Source organism: Poromitra crassiceps (genome assembly GCF_964638095.1).
Source record: "Poromitra crassiceps genome assembly, chromosome: 3".
Taxonomy (NCBI): domain Eukaryota; kingdom Metazoa; phylum Chordata; class Actinopteri; order Beryciformes; family Melamphaidae; genus Poromitra; species Poromitra crassiceps.
In genome coordinates this window covers 92,067,036-92,074,886 of record NC_139625.1, presented here as the reverse complement: position 1 = coordinate 92,074,886, position 7,851 = coordinate 92,067,036, and the positions used below count along the sequence as shown (strand labels likewise).

At 44.2% G+C, this 7,851-nt stretch overlaps 1 long non-coding RNA gene across 1 annotated transcript; it reads left to right on the top strand.

The window, feature by feature from the left end:
* Window positions 1–6,568: 6,568 nt before the first annotated feature.
* LOC310773800 lies at window positions 6,569–7,394 on the top strand. Its single transcript, XR_014552559.1, has 3 exons — window positions 6,569–6,780; window positions 6,938–7,092; window positions 7,200–7,394. It is a non-coding gene; the product is annotated as an uncharacterized lncRNA (long non-coding RNA).
* Window positions 7,395–7,851: the final 457 nt, after the last annotated feature.

The window sequence follows — 7,851 nt, the reverse complement described above, 5'->3', positions numbered from 1 at the left end:
GTTGCTCCTGGGGACCCCCAGGAAGCCCCACATACAAATCTCACTCCGAGCTGAAACACAGTAGCTATAGCAACTACAATAAACTAGACTACACCACTGAGTAAAACAAATACTGTAAAGCCCCTTCTAAACATGCAGTGGAATCCGGATTATAACCAGCTCCTAGCCGTTTGGCCTGCATGTTTAGAAACAATTAGCCGGTTTATGCGAACTACCGCGAGTGCGGATCATGACCATCTGAGCGCCTAGTATAGGATCCGCATTATTGGAAAAGCAGCTGTTGTTTAACACTGGCAGCTCATGATCCGGATCATGTAGCTGTTATGTCTGAGTGGGCGGGTGGTGGCACTTTACAAACCATTAATGTCCCATAATTATTTTCATGAATGGACGTTGGTTACATGGCTGGATTATTTGGAAGAGAGCCAAATTAGATGAGTAAACAACTAAAAGTTGAATCGTTTCTTTGTCCCCCATCTGCCAGTTTAAAAATGCAACAAGGGAGATGATAGCCTACTAGAGTTGTGCGATCTTGACCTCAGTCAGATCGTCAATCGCCACCCTTTGACATCGCCAATACACGATGTCATCGCGCAAGCACATAATTAATAATGGACGTTAACATCCATATTAATAATTAACCATGTGGTTCAGCTGTGCTCTCGCTGTACTTTGCTAACTTATGGCCCAATTCCACAGCAGCTAGTAGCGCGGTCCCGCTCCGCTCGACTCGACTTTTGGTCTCATCCCACCGTCAAAAACCGGCCCAGCTCGGTTTGATTTGAGGCCGAGTCGTGCTACTTTTGGTCCCTGCCTCGTCGGGGTACTTCGGGCTGGCGAGTAGGTCCCAAATGGTGACGTAAAACTCTGATGGCTACTGATTGGTCAGAGAGAATCGTGTTTACTCTGTCTACTGACTGTCAATGCAATGCTGGCGGCTGCATACCAGTTTAGTGGTCTTACCTTATCTTCTGTTATGTATATTTCCATCAGTATTTTGTGTCGCTGCCTTCACCTCCGGTGAAATAAAATCGTGGCGGGTGTTCAATTGTCTGAGAAAAAAGTCCGCTGCTCGCTCAGGGAGCTCTGTAGCTAAGTGGAGGCTGCAGCGCTCCGCTAGGCCGCAGCGGGTGTTTGGAAGCCCCGGTCTTGCCTGGTGAGAGGCTGCGGGGGTAGAGGCTTCACTCTGTTGCGCCTCTCCCGTCCCCGCGCAGCGCATGCCTGTGATATCATTCTCTTGGCCGATTGTCACATTTGCCCATGTACACTGTAGGTCATTTAGAGGCACCAGTATTTCATAAACAGTTTAAAACTTCTGTGGATGGATTTAATTGTAATGTTATGTTATAGCCGAAGGACAGATATGCGGTCGCTATTTTTAGACGACCAGCTGTGGGCGGGGGTGGGTGGGGGCTGATGATCCGCGGTGGAAGCAAAACGTCCATAGGGCTGATACGATTAGAGCCGAGTGGTGACGAGCTGTACAGGGCAGTAAAACGTGGTGGAAATGAGCCATTAGCAAAGTTCCCGGCCAATTGGCAGGGAAGCGCTATTTGCTGTGCTTTGGTTGTCACAAGGTGTCAGAGATGTAGCTATTTATTAAATTTGAACCTCACTGCATGTTGTAGTGATCATGATGTGATTAAAACACACACACACACAGAGAGAGAGAGAGAGATAAATCAGCTGCACCCAAGCACACAGCATGCCATGAGCAGAAAGATGGATATAACGCATCTGATCACTTTATTTCTTTAATTTAATGAACCTGGCACTGACTGGCTATTATTTTGTTTATTTTTTTGTCAATTTTTGCAGCAATTGTTTGTTCTATGACTTTTCATATAGACATATATGAAATAGATATATAGATATATATGTTCAGAGTGCTCCAGGCAGGTCCCGCATTTCACATTATGCAAAGCTCAGCTCTATTAATGCCTAAATCTGCTGCTGTGAAATAAATGTTTAATTTGATTTTGAATAGTAGCCTAGTCTTTCTTGTGTTGTTATTGCACTTTTCAGAGGTTATTATAGTTAAAAAGTCCAGAAATAGGCATAGCGGGTATATAACCTATGTTTTACGATATAAAAATATCATAAAAGAAAAAAGAAAAAAAAACGAAAGAAAAATCAGCCCCCTCCCCAGTTATAACCGCCCCCTCAGTCATTTCATCCTGGCGCCGGCCCTGTGCTAGCGGGACTTACCCAGCTATCGTCATTGCCTTACTGCTGCTTGCTGGTAATGTTAATCCCATCATTCCCATGTCAGAAAAAGTCTCCAGATTTGTCGCTAACGTTAGTCTCTTCTGAGAAAGATAGTCTCCAGGAGGGTCTGAAAAGTTTTCTCGAGTTGGATGCAGCCAAGTATTGTGTGAGGCAACCATTTGAGGCAGCCAGTGTTGTGTGACTGTGAGCGTCCAAGCTAACACAGCTGTGGAGAGGAGCCTATTTGGTTATGTCGATGAGAGGAGCTGACTGACTGACAGCCTATATTGAGACATAGGCCTAGCCTAACTTTTGTGGGGAGAAAACTAGTCAGATATGACTTGAATGCCACTTGTAAAATAAATCACCCACAGTGATTGACGACGGTGCGACCACTATTTTGACTGGGCGGCTTTATGTAACAAAGGCAAGCGCTCATTCTTGGCACAATGCCACCCCTCATTAGCCTGAATGGTCGGAATGGATCCTCCGTTAAAACGGCATGTTTTTGAATGGAGTTTGGTTACAGATTCGCTAAAGCTGTTCTCACATCACATTTCTTGTTATCGATACATGCTACCGCACCCCCGCCCACTAGCAGAGAGAATACGGACCATTTCCAGCTGTTTCTAAACACAGACTCCTGTCTAGAAAGGTAAAACCGGAAAATATTCTGCTCTGGCTAGCCGGACATGATCCAGACTTCATGTTTAGAAGAGGCTTAAGTAAGGGGAGAGAGAGAGAGAGAGAGAGAGAGAGAGAGAGAGAGAGAGAGAGAGAGAGAGAGAGAAAGGGAGAGGAATAGTGAGGCCACAGACAAAAGAAGAAAAAGAAGAAGAAAGAAATCCTATTTTCTCTTAACACGTTCACTGCCATTGACGAGTTGATACATCAAAAAAAATCCAACGGTTGACTGCCAATGATGAGTTGATACGTCAAAAAAAAAAAAAAAAAAATTTTGACGTGGGACGTTGATCTAACCCTTTTACATATCTTATATAAATATTGGAGCCGCCGAACGTGTACAACCCATTCCACCGACCCACTAAGTGGCGACAGTGCTGAGCACTAGAGACTCCAGACTAGAAAAAGCCGAGCCAAAACTGCAGGGGAACGCGCGATGAAACCATTCTCATACTGTAAAATGGATTGGCGAAAACGCTTTCGCTTTCGCGCTGATTGCTGGCGGTGGGGGATTGCAAATTTGCATAATAGATTATGGGTGCAACACACTTTGAAACACGCAGCATAAATAAGACCAGAATCGCAAAAGAAACCCCGTTTCTTGGGGTTTCTCAACCGAAACCCCAAGAAACGAGCGAGCCCATCCTCGCCCAGCGGCCGCCAGCAGACAGGAGCAGCAGCAGGAGCAGCAGCAGAAACGAGCTTGTGACACGCCCGCTGCAGCCAAGAAGAACACACACGGAGGGAGGAGTTTGAAGTAGAGGGGGGTTTCCTGCTGTTATGGAGGAAATTACTGTTCAAAACTATTGTTTAGATGTCTGACGTCTTACTGATGCCAAAAATGAATGGTTAAAGTGACTGTTCTATCGAATTTCACAAAAAGCTATTTATCTCAGCTTAAATTTTCAGACGCTGAAACCATGCTGTATTCAAGTGCTAATGCCTACATAACTACTAACTCTACAAACTAACTCTTTTAGACAGAGAAAGCACACATTCTATTAGTTCTTTTGAGATATTTTGTGTTCACAAAATCTTAGCAGAAAAGAATCCTCGGGTCTTGAAAGATGAGCCAGAATCCTCAAAAAAAACCTCTGGCAGAAGCTACCTACAGTAAAAAAAAAAACGGCTGGCAGTGAATGTGTTAAATGGTAGACATCTCATTTTGGAATGAATCCCTTCAAATATTCCTCATTACGCAAAGTCCATTATCTCAGTAGGAAGTAGGAAGTAGGAACTTTCACTCAGGTGACAGGCCAATGTTTACAAGACTATAATCAGTGTTGGGACTAACGCGTTATTAAGTAACGCGTTACAGTAACTAAGTTACTTTTTGCGGTAACGAGTACTGTAACAAATTACTTCATCAGTAACGTAACGCACTTACAATTATTGCGGTTTAAACAGGCTCGTACTCGTTACTTCACTTTTTTTTAAGTCGAACTGCACTGACATTTGCGCGTGAGCCCCTTAATCACTATGAGTATTTCAGGGTAAAACTATTCTGTGCGGGACCTACAGCAGCGAGGGTAGAGAGGAAAATGCCTGGAGTCTGATGGCGGTCTACTTTCTAATGTTACTGGACCAAATTCTGATAGTGAAACGGATCATTTTGTGCAAGCTGTGTTGTGTACGGTAGCGGTGTTCATTTCACACCGCTCGGGCAGCTCGGCAAGTCAGCAGCATGGAGCCCTCTCCTCCTCGCTCCTCTCGCAGGCTGTCTGTCACCACACCAGTGCCCTGCACCAGGCAAGCACTCGTCTCTCACTTACAGATTCTGCTCGCGTTGGAGGGTGTTCACGGTGTGTTTCGCGTTGTTTGGTCATGAAATGGTAAAAGAAAATGCCTGCAAGTCTGCTGCCTTTTGGAGATGAACTGCTATTAAAGGCAGCCGCGACGAGCGGCTACTTTGGGGCTCTGCTCTGTCCCTATCTGCCCACTGCGCTGGGCTCTGCTGCTGAGTGTCACTCCGCTGTTACAAAGGGTAACCACAGTGTTTATGTTGTTCAGCCAGGATATTATAGACTAGACTACTACTGATACAGTTGTTAATTATACACTGCCAAAAGTGTACTGGCTACTTTTTGAAGGCAACAATAAATATGCCTCAATGCATGTTGTGTTTTCTTGTTCCACTACTTTTCGTTGTACAATGATCAAATTTGACAGTTGTCTTGTGCTACAGCAACCCCAAAATAATGTGTGTGCATTAATAAGAGAATTGAGAGTTTAAAAAAAGTAACTCAAAAGTAACTTTCCTAGTAACTAGTTACCTGGAAAGTAACGAGTAACTTAAAGTAACTAAGTTACTTTTTAGAGCAGTAACTAGTAACTGTAACTAAGTTACTAATTTAAAGTAACTTGCCCAACACTGACTATAATTATCAAAACTATTCGCAAACTATGTAGGCTACAAACTACCTATTTACAAAACTATTGCCTATATTTCCAAGAATTTTAGTCTTATTCAAACTCAAAATGAAAAGTGACAAAGAAAACAACTTTGAAAGCAGATTGACTTACCCTAAAAATAAATAAAAATCCGTCATCCAGTTTAAAATAATCATAACATTTATTTTAGCATTTATTTAGCCATTTAGCCTTCAAAACTATTATATTTACAAGACTTGTAGTCCTATTCAAAGTTGGAGCAGTGCTTGGACGGTACAGGAGCTCTAACGTTATCCGGAGCCTCTGCTGATGTGCTGACAGCAGCATCGCTAGAGACAGAAGCAGCATGGGGCTTTGGTATAACAAACCGATACATCATGAACGCACAGCAGCTGCAAGAGTGTTGTAAGTCGCTTTGGATGAAGTAAATTAATGTAATGTAATGTACGTCAAGCTATGAGCTTTCGCTAGCAGCACAGCATTCACGAACTGAGAGAAAGGTCATTTCTAACTTCCTAGAAAAGTCACCATGGTGTGTGGAAGAATAATAATCGCTGATTGGTTCTCTACTGCTGGGGGCGTGTCTCTGGGTAGGGGTCTGCTGACAGACACATAGTTTCTCCACAGTTGAGTCTGGGCAGCGGAGGGCGACAGTCGAGTCTGTCTGTGTTTCTCAATAGATGAGTCGAGAGGACTTTGGAGGCAGGCTGAAGCTCAGTGCCCACCCAATCAGAAGCTAGAATCGCTACTGGTATTTTCTGTGCAATTTTTCCATTGGCTGGGGGTGAAAATAAACATATTTTCCTAACTTTTGATTGGGTGGACAAGACTCATGTCTGGGTGGGCAATGCCCACCTCTGCCCACTGCTGAAATCGGCCCTGCTAAGGAAGGTATGTGACCATTAGGGATGGGTACCGAACTCGGTACTTTTACAGGCACCGACCGAAAGTGGGCGGTACTACCGAGTATCAGTTCACATGACATGAAACGGTACCTCATTTCGGTACTTTTTTTTTTCTATTATAATTTAAAAATGTCGGTACTTGAACGCATCTCAGTGATACAAAGACAGCGAGCGAGATAGAAATTCCGACGCAAACTTGAAGGCAACACACACGAGGGTGGGTTACGTCATCACGTCACTGCCAAAACAAGCTGAAGAGAAGAAGATGGCCTCTCGCTTGCGGTCCAAAGTGTGGCACTGGCTACACTTCACAAAGATAGACTCAGACAACGCTCGCTGTAACATTTGCGATGTGAAGTGCAAAGCTGGCCAGGGGAACACCTCTAACTTGAGGAAACACTTGGTCAAGCATAAAATCTTTTTAAATGCGGAAGACTGTAAAGTGTTCGATAGCCTGAGGGTGGACGCTGCAGCCCCACCAGCAGCAAAGCACCTACAGCCAGCAGCTCCTCTGCTTCGTTAGCTGAAACGGACAGCGACGACGACGAAACTTCAAGTGTCGCAAGTGAGGCGTCGACTTCTTCAACATCAGGTAACGTCATTTAATTAGCTAACGTTAGCTGGATAGTTGTAGCTTATAGCTTAGCATGTTTAGTAGCGTAACTAGCGTTGCTAACGTTATTATTATCCTCAGTTCGTGTCACCGTGAGACGTGTTATTCAACGTTACACTCTTGCTTTCTTTGCTAGGCCACCGTGTGAGAGTCGCACAGGAGACACCCTTCACCCTGGCGAAGAAAGCAGCTTTACCCCGGCAGAAAGTAAATGAGTGCCACAGGGCCAGTGACTGCCTTCATTGTAAAAGGCATGTTGCCCTTCGCAACGGTGGAGTCTCCATGGTTCAGGTAAATTATTTATTTATGTATAAATGGGTGATAATGTGTGTGTGTGTGTGATATTCATAGAGTAAGCTAAGTTACTAACAATAGTTATTTTTATTGTCTATATATAGGGAGATGACAGGGACCCTGAACCCAAAATACTCCCCTCCCTCCAGAGACCTTCTCACAAACACACTTATTCCAGCTTGGTGTCGTGTTGAGAAGAAGAATGTGAAGGAGGAACTCAGGGCAGTTGACCATATTGCAGTGACCGCTGATGGATGGAGCAGACCATTACCTTGCACAAGTAAACTCTTGGTTTGGGAGGGAAGAGGGAGGGAGGGAGGGAGGGGTTTTATTTTGTTGGGTGCTGCTGCTAAACAAAAAAAAATCTAAATAAAGAACAATGTTGAAATTGAGAAGTTTGGACTTATTTGTTTTAGAAACTGTACATTTTTGTTGTAGCAAATTTTTTTTTTTTTTTTTTTTACTCAAAAAAGTATCGAAAAAGGTACCGTTTTTGGTACCGTACCGAATTCCAGGTACCGGTACCGTACCGGTATCGATTCAAATGTGAACGGTACCCAACCCTAGTGACCATATTAATTAATTTCAATGTCCGCTATCAAGAGCAATTCAGTTGGTTCATGAAATCGCTGGGCTGCGTGCCGTGCAGTGTTTGTGGTGTGGGAGATCCGAGCTGTCAAAAGAAGAAAAAAAGACTTGCTCCTGGCCAATCACGCCACTTGACTGCTGTGTAGGCGGGCCGGGCACAGGGCGTGG